Genomic DNA, 15,150 nt, shown 5'->3' on the forward strand with positions numbered 1-15,150 from the left:
TTGGTATTAAATAACTTTAAAAATGAGGTCAGTTTGACACTGAGAACTGTACGGGGAGGTCCTACTGTATCACATGGTGGGTGCTTTAAAGTTTCAAAGCACTTTTGTGTGCAGAAGAACCTGAGGAAAGATTTGATACAAGATAGATTAACTCTCGTTCAACATAAAAAGCAAGGTTTCTTGTATACATCCCTGTTCATTCCTGTCCTCATTCAGTCCATGTCATGGTGACCTCCTCTTCTTTTCCTTTTATTTCTTCCCCTCATGTACTTCCATTGAAGTTATTTGTTCCTGCCATCAGTGGGTGACTGTGAACTCTTGTTCATTCTTGGTAATTGCTTTTCTTCTTTTTTATTATGGTGAGGTGACCTCTTTCCAGCAGGCAAGAAGGGACGAGAAGAGGAGTTTGTTTAATTATCACATCCAGAAGTTACCTTGAGATTTAGAGCTGTAAATTCTAAATCACCCAGCATGAAAAATAGTCCTCACTGAAGTAGAATGTACCGGTGGCTGCCTGGGTGCTTAATGGGTTGTAGTGATGACCAGAGTCATGTGGCTAGATGGGAAGAGCAAGGCAATGGAGTCTATTGTAGATGGGGTGCTGTAATGCAAAACTCAAAGAGCATGGATGTTAATTAGTGTTCTCACCACAAAAGTGCTACTAGCTGTATAAAGAAAGGCATTTGGCAACTAACTATAGTTAACCATTACACAGGATGTGTACTTTAGAACATGATGCTGTGTAGGATAGATAACAGTTTTATCAGACAACTAAAAAATTAAGAAATAAGACATACACATCATCCCCCTGATGAAGCTGTGCATGCTCTAACCATTAAGTGAGGAAGCCTGAGATTTCTTTTGCTATTGATAGGAAGATGGAGAATTATTATTGTCGCCGACTCCTTACTCCTTAGTTTTGGCTTTTTTTGAGACATTTTTGGATGTAATTATGGCCCAGGCTGGCCTTGAATTCTATAGTGTTTCTACCTCTGCCTCCTCAGTGGAGATGACACCAGAGTGGACTTTGCTCTTTTACTCAAGGCTCTTACTCAAGCACTGGAGTGCTGTATATAAGCAGCAGAAATTGTCCCGAATTATTCTTGTCAGTAATTTAAACAGTATCTCTAGGGACACAACCTCCTTCCTCTTTGCAGCTTTGGGGTACACATGTTGCTCCTAATTTTTGAACTGTTTATCATGTACTACTGTACTTTGGTGCTGGAGAGAACCCCAGGGCCTTGTGCATGTCATCCAAGTGCCTGCCCAGTCACCCACATCCTCAGCCTGAATCTGGGGACTATAGGAGGCTTGCTCATTTCATCTTGCATCCTTAAGTCTTGTTCTCCATGTCTCTGTCTTTATTCATCAGACTCCTGGTAGTGTGATACACAATAGGCACCTCCTGCAGCTTTTTCTTGTGCTAGTATCTCCACTGAAGGCTTTCCAGGGTAATACCATTATAGGCTTTTGTTTTTTTCTCTTGTACCTCTGGGGCCGAGCTCCATATTGAGAGTGGCAGTGGGTATTTCTTCATTGAGACAGCTGAAGTAGGAAAAATCATGGCATGCCCATATATACATATCAGAAAGCAATTTTACTTCTGTGTTTTGTCTTACAACATAATAAGGGGTGTACATATCACAAACTAAGCAAATACCCTTCCTGTCTTGTTCATGGCTTCACATAGTTAAATAAGTAATCTGGGTAAATGTTCTGGGGAGTGTGTTTGTGAATCATAGAACCCCAATGCCAGGGATTCCCAGTCTACTGGGAAACTGACTTATTTTGTGATTTCCAGGCTATAGAAATGTGTACAACATTGCTGTGACAGGAGCAACAGCATTGAGCATGCCAAGATCTAGTAAGCAATTTGAAGTCTCAAGAGGAAGGCTTAGGTAAGTTTGCTCTGCTTTTTTGCTCCATTAGCCCTTGATTATTGTTCATAACAAGAGTGATTTGTGTAATTTAGAGAAATGCATGATGGATCAGTGTTCAGTGAAGAGGTGTGGTAGAGGGGGAACCCAGGCTTGAAGCAATGAAACAGTGGGATTGTGGCTAATAATGTTTGACTAGCCCTCCCTCTCTCTGTCCACAAATGAATGATTTACTTTGCTGCCTTTGCTATAATAGCCACAGTGTTTACTTTCCAAGACTGTCTTGTGATGTATCCTTTTTCTAAAAGCCACATTTGATTGAGAATCCAAATCAGCATACCATGTATACCATTTGAGAAAAATGTCAGGCTTCCTGCTGTAAAAATGTCATGTGTGCTTAAAATGACAAAGTTTGTCCCAAGCAGTAGTTTTATATGTTTTATAATGATTTGTTTTGAATCTTCAAAGCAACTTAATTTTCACTGTTTCATTTTCAAGAAGACATCAGCCAAATATCTTTGTCTTTTTATTTTTTAAATATCAAAATGTTGAACTGCAGGTTTAGCAAATATACAATGGAGAACAAAGGTGGTACTTTTTTTGTTTTTCTTTTACCATGACAGATAAATGTAAGGTCAATTTGTCATCTGAATTCACATTATAATGTTTCATGTTCACCTGGATGGGCCATGGATCTCAAAATGTTTTCACCCTGGCAAATCAAGCATGCACTTTAAACAAAGCCCTTTCCCCCAATCTCCTAGCAACCACATTCTACTTTATTTTTAAATGAGTGTCTACTTTAGATTTCTCATTATAAGTGGAATCATGCATATTTGTCTGCTTCTGTCTTGCTTGTTTTAATTGGCATGATGTCTTCCAGGTTCATCTGTTAATTAAAAATGATGAAATTTCTGCCTTTTTAAGACTGAGTGCAACCCCCCTTCCCACACTGTGTATGTGTATGTGATGTGTTCATGGGCGTGTACCCCCAACCGCATTTTCTTCATTCATTTGTGAAGTTACTGCTGCTTTTTCTCAAATGTTCTTTTGAAAACCTTTCTTGGAAAATTAACATATAGAGAACATAGAAAAATCAAATCGAGTCACACATGATAAATGGAATTTCCATGTGTGATTTTTAATATAGGATATTCCTGCTTGGATAATATGGAAGCCACTCATCTGAAATTCTAGTGTAAGTGGTTTAGATTCACATTCCTCCCATACCCATCTCCCCACATGCCTTTTGGGCTCTTCTTAGAATTACATTTTCCCAGACTGTACGCTAGAGGGGCAGATGAAAGCAGTTCAGTTGCTACCTGGCGAGCATGATAAATGGTGATATTTTCTCCTGCAGTTGTCTGGGCCTCACTAGAATGTATTGCAGGCAATAGGAGGCAAAGGGACAGGGCAAGAATAGGGGCTCTTGCAGCCAGGAAAGGATAGATGACTTATGAGTTCATTGGGGCTTGTACTGGGTTTTCCCACTGGGTGCTGTGGGGTTTTTTTCACAAGTCTTCTGTATGGATTTTATCTCCAACTCAGAGAAGAGATAGGCCTGCCTCCAAAGAAAACATGTTGATAATAGGCTCTGTGATCTGATTTTAAGTCTGAGAAGTGTTGTTACAGAATCAAAAACTTCAAGGAACATACCCACTGGGGAAGAATTGAAATGCTGTCCCTTTCTCTATTTCTTCACTTTTTTTTTTTGCATTTTATAAGCAAATGGACTAGGCATGCTCTTATAGCATCTGGGGTGGTCCCTGTTCTCCCAGGCACTTTAGTGCCTGGCAAATAGAATCTGTGAGAAAAATCTGCCTTTGTCCTCTCTGTCTCTTATTGGGGAAGCACATGCGGTTCTAGAGTGCTGGAGGGCCACTTTTTCCTTGTGCTGCTTAATGGGATGGCTCTAAATTAAAGTGAGGTTGTGCTAGTGCTAGAGAATGCTTTCTTACTGTTTGGACTGTGTGCCTTTCTTTGTCGATGTCCTCCTAGGATAATAGCAAGGCAGGGCCTCCCCCAAATCATTGAGGGAGTAGGAAAGTTGCAAAAGGTTCCCAGGGTCACAGTAGGAGCAAGTCTGTGGCAGTGACACCTGCTTTGTTCCTGTTGACAATGAGAAGGAGAAAATGCTTTCCTAAAGCCCTGCCAGCTGATAGGCTAGTCAGCTGATTCTTATTCTTCCAGTCAGGTGAGGATCATGACCAATCATCCTCCAAAGTGAGGGTGATAGGTAGGAGCCATGGGCCCCATTGACGGACGTATTCCAGAAGAAACTTTCCTTTGAGACACTGTCTCACTGTAATCCAGGCTGGCTGCGAATTCCGAGCAATCATCCTGCTTCGGTTTCCAAGTGCTGAGATTACAGGCATGAGCCCATGCTAGGCCCAGAAGAAATAATTCGAAGAGTTATTAATTTTTGAGGCAGGGTCTTACTATGTAGCCTAGACTGTCCTCAGACTTGATTTGTACGTCAGTCTCCTGAGTGTATGCCATCTCTTCTGGATTAGAGAGATATTTACTAAGTCTGTTCCATTTTGTGTATGTGTCTTTTTATTTTTTGGTTTTCAAACCTGGGTTTTTCTGTGTAGCTTGGCTGTCCTGGAACTTGCTCTGTAAACCAGGCTGATCAGACTCTGCTTCTGGAGTGCTGGGATTAAAGGCATGTACCATGGCTGACTATGTGTATGTATCTTTAAAAAAATACATGATCAATCTTTGAAGAATTTTATGAGTGTGAATGTGCCCCACCATCTTGCTGTCATATATAGACTTGTTTTAACAAATGCCTGTGCATCTCACCATAGATTTCTACCCTCTTGCCTTATTTTACAGCTTACACTTATTTTAGCCCTTATTTCAGGAGAGAGACGAGTAATTAATTGAATATTTTGCTAGAGTTCATGTGAAGGGGCTTCTTGCTTTTTGCTATTTGCAGGTTTTATGTATGCTAAGACATGTAAGGAGAAACTGTCCTGTCATAGTGTTGTAACATGTGAAAATCCTCCCTTGGTTCATTATAGCATTTTCCTAAAGCACAATTTACAATTCCATGCAGTTCTTGATGGCATTTGTCCATGTAGAACTAAGTGATGTCCTTGCAATAACAGATTGCCTTAGTATTGTAAACATTAGGAAAACTGGGAGTTCTCGATAGTGCTTTTATTACTGCTGCTTTCACTGGAGAACATTGCGTCGTCATTTGTTTTCACTGTCACACCTTTGCTGTGCCAGGCTGCTTGGGTGGTAGAAAAGGAACCACGAGTGTGGGTAGGTGAAGAACCTGCTCCCAGTCTTCTTAAAGGGCAGGTGGGAGGTCAAGATTTGGCTTTGCAGATACTTAGTGTGTATATTTGAATGCTAGGTTCTGAGAGTACAATAGCTAACCTTAGGATGGGGTCTCCCTTGGGGAGAGAAGAGGGTGTAGGATGGTTTAGGAAGGATAACGATTCCAGAGACTAGAGAAACTGATAGGTAACTTCTGTGGTTCTGGGAGTTTTTCTTCCGTTTCTGTTTCTGGTGGAGCATCTGCTTTGAGGCAGATATACTCCACAAGGTCTCTAGGGATTATTCATCGTGGGGCCCTTTTCTTTCACTCTAGTATGCTGGATATGGTGATGACAGGGTTGGGGAAGGCTTTGTAGATGAAAAGTTAAATTGGAGCAGGTTTCGTTGAACCTTACTTGACCAAAAATTTTAAAAACCAGAAGGAACCCTGTCTTGGATCATTTCCCATTCCTTGAGTAGAGCATTTTTTTCCCCCTTTGAAAAAATGGGACTCAAATACTTACTACGTGAAAAAAGTGATAAATCATATGAATATGCAAGCTGTTGCTAATAAAACACACGGAAGAAAGTCTGAATCTGAAGGTTAGTCCCTAAAACCCAGGTGTCCTCCTTTTCATGGAGAAGCATGTGACCAAGAAGAGTTGCATTCCTTTTACTAATTGGGCTCAGGTTGCAGTTTAGACCACAGACGGACAAGAAAAGCCCAGCAGGGTTTCTTGGGTATAGTTACTCATCCTCTCAAATGTTGTTAAATACCAAAGGGAAAGGAAAAACAGAAAGGAGAGGGGATGGTTGGTGGTTTAAAAACTGGTGACTAACCAACTTGTGCTGACTAATGCTGGTGAACTCGTAATGAGTAACAGTAATGAATTTAGAAGGGCTGTAAGCAGAAGGGAGCTATTTAAAGGTTGCTTTTATATAAAAGGTAGCCAAATTGTTGGTCACAAGAAAGGATTCTCTTTGGGGAACTTGAGTAATTCTCTGTTCCATAGCCAGGTTCAGCTTTATTAAAAAATTTTTAAGGCTAGATATTGTGATTCTCCTGCCGCAGTCTATGCCTTGTACTAATGTACCCAAATTCCAGTTCTTTTTTTTTTCATTTTTTTTTCAAGATAGGATTATTCTGTGTAATAGCCAAGGCTGTCCTGCAACTCACTTTGTAGACCAGGCTTGCCTTGAACTCACAGAGATCCTCCTGCCTCTGTCCCGAGTGCTGTGATTGAAGGTCTGCACCACCACTACCTTGCTCCAGTTCATTTATAAAAAATTATTTTGTGTATAGTTGTTTTGCTTATGTGCATATCTGTGCACCATGTGCATGCCTGGTGCTCTCGGAGGCCAGGAAAAGATTTTAGATCTTCTAGAACTGGACTTACAGATGTTTGTGAGCCACCATGTGGGTGTTTAGAATTAAAAAATCTGGGTCCTCTGGAAGAGCTGATTCATGTCTTCAATCTCCAGTTCATTTTTAAGTACTTTAGTGGCTTAATCTGTAAAATTAAGAGATTGGACACTTTTCCATTTCATTCAAGTTTAGGCCTTTGGAAGTAAGTAGGTGAATAGCATGAATGTTTTTGTTTTTATTAGGATACCCTGAAATGGTTGAATTATAATTTTTGATCTCTACTGATCATTTTTTTGGCCAGGAGAGGTGTCTTACATCGCGAGAGACTTGGAAGCAAGCGGAAAGAGGCTGGCTACTTGCTACTTTACAGGGATTATTTCCTGTCTGAATGGGGAAGGGTTTGGAAGTCTGTAGGAGACAGAAAGTTCTTATGTTGATAAACATTAAAAGGAATGTTTCTTCAGACTGTACAAAGGATGGCAGCACAAAGGAATGGCTTACTGTGTTGAGTGACTAGAATGGTAAACCTCATACTAGTGTTCTGACATGATAATGAAGGTTGAATCTTGAAAGAAGACGTTTCTCGGGAATAAAGCAGAAACTTATTTTGTATAGTCAGTGAGCTCATAGAATATTATATAAAGAACTGCACCTATTTAATGTGCTAAGAATAAGCTAGAGGAAAAAATATTCTATTGGGATGGATAAGGCCTTTGGGCGCTGAAGAAAATAGAGTGCCATCTAGTGAAGCCATTTCACTCATGTGCACTGTTGCAAGTTCTCAGAAGATTTAGGTGCTTCATTTTGTTCTGTTTTGAGACAGAGTCTCACTGTGTAGCCTGTGCCTGGAATTCCTTATGTAGCCTAGGCTGGACTTGAACCTGCAGTGGCCTTCTGACTCTGCCTTAGAAAATGAAGTTTAAGACGTGATTATCACACCTCCACATGATTTAGGTTCTAAGTTTTTATTTTTATTTTATGTGCTTTGGTGTTTTCCCTGCATGTATGTCTGTGTGAAGGTGTCAGATCCCCTGGAACTGGAGTTGCATACAGCTGTGAGCCGCCATGTGGGTGCTGGGAATTCAACCTAGGTCCTCTGGAAGAGCAGCCAGTGGTCTTAACATGCTCAGCCATCTCTCCAGTGCTCTTAGGTTCTTAAGATAACATTAAATAATGATTTTGTTCTCTGATATGTTTCAATTTTAAATATTGTTTATTTTAACTGATTTTACATTTGTAGAAGAGTTAAAGAAATAGTGGAGAGTTTCTAGCTTCCTTAGTAAGCCATGGTATACACACTTAGCACAACCAGGAAATTTAACATGGTACAAAAATTCCAACCTCCAGACTCAATTGAGACTCATGAATTTTCCACTTCAGTCCTTCTTCTGTTCCAGGATCTCATCCAGGATCTCACAGTGCTTTTACTCACGTCTACTTAGGCTCCAAAATCTGAACACTTCTTTATCAGTTCAAAGACTGCTTATTACTAAAAACACTTCTTGGGGTTATGACTGTTGTAAAATATACTTGAAGATAGCCAAAACTTTGAAAACTGCAAAGGTATAGTAATGAGGCAAGACTTTTGACCTTGTTTGTACACATCTCTCCTAAATAGCTTTTTCTATGTTTGCAATGGGTTCTCTAAGTTGTGCTTGTCTTGAAAAGTTAAGTCACTCATATTTCACAATTTTATCATTGTTTCTTAAAAAGGAAGTTGAGCCTTTTGAACTTTACATTTTGCCTTTTGATCTTTGGTCTCGTGTACAACAGCAGGTAAAAGGGAAGACATTACAAAACCATTGCAAAGTAAACCTCAGGTGGCCAGTAGTTTTTGTTCTGGTGGTAATCAAAATTGGAAAATAAAAGAGAAATCTTCTAAAATGGCACAGCTTAATGCATCAAATAGTTTTTTTTTTTAATTAGGTTTATTTTTTATATGTGTGAGTGTTTTACCTGCACGTATGTGTACTACATGCATACCTGGTGCCTACGGATGTCAGAAGAGGGTATCAGATCCCCTGGGACTGGAGCTACAGATAGTCATAAGCATTGTGTGGGCCCTGGGAATTGACCCTAGGTCCTCTGGAAGAGCAGCCAGTGCTTTTAACAGCTGAGCCATCTTTCCAGCCCCAAAGTATTTTCTTTAAAATACCAAGGTGTTTCAGATATTTAAAATAATTGTAACATTTCAATATACACATTGGTCTGGTTATTAAATAATTTTTACCACATATTCTAATTGTTCTAAACTTTACTAATGCATTATTAAAACATTTTCATTATAATCTTTGATTGAACGTTAGAGATTACTTTGGTCTTTACCTGGTTTTGGTGTCTCCAAGCTGTATTTCAGAAATTAAAATAGCAAATCAGGTAAAAATACCATTTTGTGGTCATTTTAGTAGTTTGTGGCTTCATTCTTCACAATCCCATATTTTATAAGTCTCCACTGAAGATATTGACCATAGTGAACTCTCATATATCTGAAACCTATGAAAAGGCCTGATGTTTCCTGAGGGTATACTGATTTCCTTTATTAAATCCAAAATCCTTTCCATTAAAGGTGGTGGTACTGTATGAAATGAAACTGCCTCCCAGATAAAGAGTGAGTCAGGAAAGGCCTGGGCCAGAGGACAAAACTTTGGAAAGCTTGCCATCAGTTAATGACTGAAAAGGGTGCATCTTCCCTAGTCCAAGATGCCAACAGGCCTGGAGCTACGGGCAGCCTAGGAAACAGGCAAACTGTGGAGGCAGAGTGCCTTTGCCAGTTCTTGTTCTCATGCCTGCTTTCTCCAATTATTTTTTTTTGGACTTGGAAAATGCAAATGTGTTGTCCTTTCAGACCCGTTTTTAATTTGTCCTAACCTATACATGTACGTAAGGACAGAAAACAGGAGGGATGAACAGTTGGTCCTCTAGAAAAGTTCTCACACACGGGCCAGGATGTATGTCTCCTAAGTGATTGTAAGTCCAGCCAAGTCAAAATTGAAGATGATCGCAGCCACCAAACATTAGGACTCTCAACCCTATCTTTTCTCTCTGTCTGTCTCTGTCTCTCTTATTTCTTTGTTACCCAAGCAACCCAGCTAGGTTGTTTCTTGTCACCTGCTCTATGTATGTTGGTATTTATGACTGTTAATGATTATCCCTGTCAGCTAAGATAGAAGCTTACTGAAGATAGAAAGACTGAAGGCCAAGGTCTTTCTGTAGGCTTTTGCACAAGTAGTTCTTTTCTGTTGTTCCTCATACTAGACTTGACCCTGACAGTGCCTCTAATCAGAGAAAATAAATTTTACAAAAACTACAAATTATAAAATTTGCCTCTGGGAACACAAGAAGCAAGCATCTTTCAGGATTATGTATGAAAGGCTGCCTTCCAAATTTTACACAATGCAGTAGGTCGTATTACATCTTCTGAGCCATAAGAACCTTCTGGGGAAATGAGTAAAATAAAGAATCTTCCAGTTGTGCTTCATCCTGGTTGAACTTTAAAATGTTTGTTTGAGTTAACACTAATGCTCCTTAGGGGTGTGATTGTATTTCACAAACCTCCATTTTATTTTGGCACTTTGCATTTATCATTAAGCACCTCAGTAACATTTTGGCTCTCCTTAGATATTTCTTCTCTTCCAGTAAGTTGAAATTTTTATTAGTTCTTCTCGTGGTTGTCTATAATAAAAAATGACTTCATGTTTTTCTAGGACAACCTTTTTGAAATGGTGTTAGGTTAGACATTTTAGGGACAGTGCTGAGGGCCAAAGACACTAGTTAGATTAAAAAACTGAGTTTGTCTTTCTCCTAGAAATTTAAAGGTGAAGGTTGGTGTTTTAATGTAATGTCTCCTAATTAAGTTTCTTTTGTTGATTTTCAATGGGGGTGTTTTGTTAACCTTTTGGTTATAATAATTTCTCATTTCACCGCAAAGCAAGAGCTTCATAGAACACAGCTGTCCGGTGGAGGAAACTGATTTCTAGAGTGCTTATTTTAATGTGCTTTTTGGGCATTTTGTTCTATAAGACAGTAGGTCACTTAACTGCTGTTATTAATTTATAATCTATGGCTAAACTGATTTCCCTAAACATCTAATAATAATAATATGTATGTGATAAATTCATGTATTTAACAAATCCTAATGTTTTCTCTAAATTGCTGCTGATTGATCTAATTAAAAGTAATCAATTTTTGCAAAAGTACTATAAATCTGTGTTTTCTTATACACTCTAAAGTACCTCTACTTTTAAAATAGACTGGTTTTGGCTACACTTGATTTTCATGACCATTTTGCATTGTTTGAAAAAGTTCTCGAACAGGATGTTTGGTTTGGTGGCTTGGTTGTAATGCATATATCAAACTGAATTGCTCATCGATACAAAATGGTCTGTAAATCGTCAGACTCCTTTTGTCTGTTTTATATTCCTTAGAATGTAAAGGAGCTGAGCAAGGCTGGGTTCCTTTTCTGTCATCTGTAGTGTGAAGCCATCACGTTGATGGTATACTCATTTTAAGTGATTATTACAACCACATACTCAGTAAGCGAGTTCCAGCATGTAGCTAAACTCATTCGAAGAAACACTTGGCTAATAGTAGGAAAGATTTAATGCACTAGAGAAATGGAATTAGTAGACATTCTGTTAAAAGGAAAGGCGGTTATTGTAATGGACTTTCCTGTTAAGGTTGCAGAAAGCATCTAGAAAAAGCCCATTTTGGACTTGAATTATTGTATGTAATTTTAAAACCCACTTTTTTTCTCAGGAGCTACGTATTTGAAGAAAACCATATTTACCAATAAAATACATGGTTTATAGGAGGTACCAGTCATTCCCAGCTAGCTATATCTATCCCTCTTTGCTTCTTGATAAACAGATGGAGAAACTGAGTCCTGAAAGGTTTCAGCATGTTTGAAGTTACCCAGGAAATTAAGTAACACTAAGCAGCCTAAGAAAAGGTCAAATGATACTTCTACTTGATTGACACCTTCTCAAAGGTTCAGTGCTGCTCAGTTTTATGAGTATCAAGCTTTTGATTATATATCACTCAGGATCTAAAACCAAAAAATAAAACCATGTTAAACTTGCTTTGAAAATATACATGTGTTATGCTTATAAAATGGAAGGACTTCAGCAGCACTTGTCTATCCATATGTTATGGATCAGAGCAAACTTTCAGATTTCCTTTTTGACATCTCAGATACCGATGTATTCAAACTTCCTGTCTAATGATGGTTCACAATCTCTAAGCTGCTTTTCATTAATTTGCCGAATGATGCCTCTTTTTGGTGGAGCAGAGCTCGTGTTCTTTTGAGTTCTGGGGTGACCCTGCTTTGCTGGTGTTCCCCAAATACCTGAGCTTCTGGATGGTTTGGGTGATTGGGGCCAGGTGAAACATTTTCTTGGGTGTAGTGATAGGAGCAGCGAGGCTGCGTCCCCGGCACCTGGCTGCCTGCATGGCTAGCTTATGCCCGAAATAATTACACGGAAACTGTATTCTTTTAAACACTGCCTGACCCATTAGTTCCAGCCTCTTATTGGCTAGCTCTTACATATTGTTCTAACCCATTTCTAATATTCTATGTAGTCCAAGAGGTGGCTTACCAGAGAGGATCTTAACCTGCATCTGTCTGGAGTGGGAAAATCATGGCGACTCCTGACTCAGCTTCTTTCTCCCAGCATCCTCTTCTGTTTACTCCACCCACCTAAGGGTGGGCCTATCAAATGGGCTAAGGCAATTTATTAATAAGAAATCACTCCCACATCACTTGGGTAGCTTCATCTTCCGTCTGACTTTCCCCTCGAGGGTCACAGCATAAGGCACCTGGCTAGAAAGCCCCCTCTTGGCTGTAGTCACAGTCAAATCCAAATTTCTTGCTGTAGTAACAGGCAAAAAACTTCGAGTTCAGAAAGCAGGATAGATGATGACAAGAGATGTTTCTTCCAACTCCAGACACAGTTTCATGGCATTTCACTGGTTAGTATTTAATTGATGGACTTTGAAAAGTAGAAAAGTTCTTACTACATTTTATTCCTTCCTTGACATTGGGAGGAAAAGATGCTAGACCTTGTTTAGAAATAAGGCTATAGCTACACACAAGAGACATTGGAGGCATGTCTGAAGTCCACATCAATAGCAAACAAAAGGAGACATGTGTTTCATCCATCTAACTTCACCAACCCTTATTAAGAAAAAAACATCTGAGCAAGGGCATTGTGTTTGATATCTTTGTTTTGTGTGTATCAGTATACTTTATTCATTTTTTTTAAAAGACAGGTATCACTAAAACTAGAATGGCCTCAAACTTCTAGACTCTAGGATTCCCCAGTAGCTGAGATTATAGGTGTGAGTCCCTGTACTTGACAAAGCTGATTCTTAGTGTTACTGAATTTTTGTGTAATAGTATGATTGCATATATATTAAAAATATATTGACCCTGTTACAGAACTTGGGGATGCAGTGGTGATCATGCACAAAAATTTGTCTTTTTTTTACCAGATTATGAGATTAAAAACTGAAGAACATTATATATATGCATTTCATTTTTCACTATTAAGGCTTTAAAATAGGGACTATGATTAATCATTGTCATTTATTGTTTTCTCTGAAAAACTGAAATATATTGGATACTTTAGAATTTTCTTAGACAGTTTATGAGAGTCTAAGAGAGAATGACAGCCTAACCCAATTTATGATTAATAATTTTCAAATGGGAGGTATTCCATTAAGTCATTGTGGTAGTTGCTCCTTTAGGAACCTTACTGCCTGTAGTGATGATAAATTATTTTTGTCCCAGCAGTGCTAACTGGAGCAAATGCAGTTTTAAAACTGATGTGTGGAAAAGGAAAGCACTTACTCATTTTTGTAGTGCTGGGGGCGGGACCAAGGGCATTGTATATTCTGGGCTCCTGCTGAATACAATCCCAGATCTTATTGCCCCCACCAAACCAGATTTTAAATCTTCCATTTTATGTTTTAATAAAATAAATAAACTGTATTAGAAGTTAAGGAAGGATGAACAAATAAATTGCCCAGGTGAGTGGTCATAAACCTTTAGCGCTAGTATGGTCTGAATCCAGTACCAAACTGGTTATCTGATTTAACAATTTGCTTGTTTATTTTCCTTTTCAAACTGATAGAAGTCAGTTTGCCCCAGTTTTCAATATGCTTTAGACACTTCCAGGAATTTCTTGTTGAGTGCCTCAGCCATCTGTGGGTAACTTGATTAGTTATTTTTTCAGAAATTTCTACTTTTCATAAGGGATTAGGTACCAAGTTTTGTTTATCTGTTAATAGCTGTGGATATCAAAGCTGGATATTTTGGTTTTTGTTTTGAGGCAGGGTCTCATGTAGCTCAGGTTAGCCTCATTTTCTCTGTTGCAGAAACTATTCCTAATCTCCATCTCCAGAGTGCCTGAGCTACCACATCTTTTTTTTATTAGCTTTGTAGCGCCAGTTGTAGAAGGAGCAGTATGCTGCGTTCCTGCATGGCTCCCTCACGGTTAGCTTTACACCCGAAATAACAACACACAAATTGTATTCATTTAAACACTGCTTGGCCCATTAGCTCTATCCTCTTACTGGCTAACTTTCACATCTTGATTAATTAATTAATTATTAATGTGTGTAGCACCACGAAGTGGTGACTTACTGGGAAGATTCTAATCTGCATCCATTTCAGAGAGGAGAGCTATGTTGGCTGCCTCACTGTCTTCTTCCTCCCAGCATTCTGTTCTGTCTTCCTCGCCTACATATGTTCTGACCTATCAGGCCAAACAGTTTTCTTTATTAATTAACCAATAAGAACCACCTACATCATAGCTTGTTGCACTAGAATTACTTTATGTACTGCAGACTGGAGACTTGTTTTCTTAAAGTCTTCCATGTCATAATTTACCATATATAAATATTAATGGCAGCCACTTGCCCCTCAAGTTTCAGATATTTCTTGAAGGTGTAGCAGAACATTAGAGAGTCAGAATGTTTTTCACTGAGAGCCCCCTAGAGAAATAACTTGTTGAACCTGGCTAGAAATTTTCTATTAGAAGTGTTAGTTGTATTAGGGTTTAGTTAAAAAAGCGGTGCTTTTTCTTTGCAAATTTCATCATTTCCTCTCTTTGCTCTTCCTGTTTAAGGAGAGAACTATTAAGAGTCCCTTTTGTTCGGACTGTTGTCATTCTGGTTGCAGGGCCCTGTTCTTAGGACTTCTTAACTCCAGCAATGTCTGGATCAAAGTTGGTCGTGGTCTCAAAACTTTGTGCTTAGAATCATTACTTCTCTGCATGGTCACTGTTTTTTATCTGACTCCTTATTTTACCACTTCCAGGTTCTCTTTTCAGATTGTGACAGAATGATTTTCTACTTGTCCCTTAAAGTGACTTCTCGGTTTGGATCACTATGCCTGTTTTGGTGGTGGTCAGCTAAATCTTTTGAAGATTTATTTGTTTTGGTAATTTATTTGCACTCTACATTCCTCCTTAATCTAACATTCATTTCCTTCTTCAATTTTTTTGTGTAATAGTTTGATGGATGTATTCACTACAGTTTAAATTCTGTGATAGCAGCATCCCCTCTCCCCAGCATATTGCCTCATTTAATAGCTATTCAATCACTGCTTACTTCTATTTGTAGTGTAAATGATACTGT

General features: G+C 38.8%; 1 long non-coding RNA gene across 4 annotated transcripts in view; it reads left to right on the forward strand.

Moving 5' to 3' along the window:
- Positions 1–15,150, forward strand: part of LOC126512901 (uncharacterized) — a 74,685-nt gene that overhangs the window by 20,887 nt on the left and 38,648 nt on the right. For all 4 annotated transcript variants that reach the window (XR_007595181.1, XR_007595178.1, XR_007595180.1 and 1 more), the window contains one exon: positions 1,802–1,898. This is a non-coding gene — a long non-coding RNA (uncharacterized lncRNA). The remainder of the gene's footprint in view (positions 1–1,801; positions 1,899–15,150) is intronic.

The sequence above is a fragment of the Alexandromys fortis genome, unplaced genomic scaffold (genome assembly GCF_014885135.2).
Source record: "Alexandromys fortis isolate MF-2015 unplaced genomic scaffold, M_Fortis_MF-2015_v1.1 scaffold_83, whole genome shotgun sequence".
Classification (NCBI taxonomy): domain Eukaryota; kingdom Metazoa; phylum Chordata; class Mammalia; order Rodentia; family Cricetidae; genus Alexandromys; species Alexandromys fortis.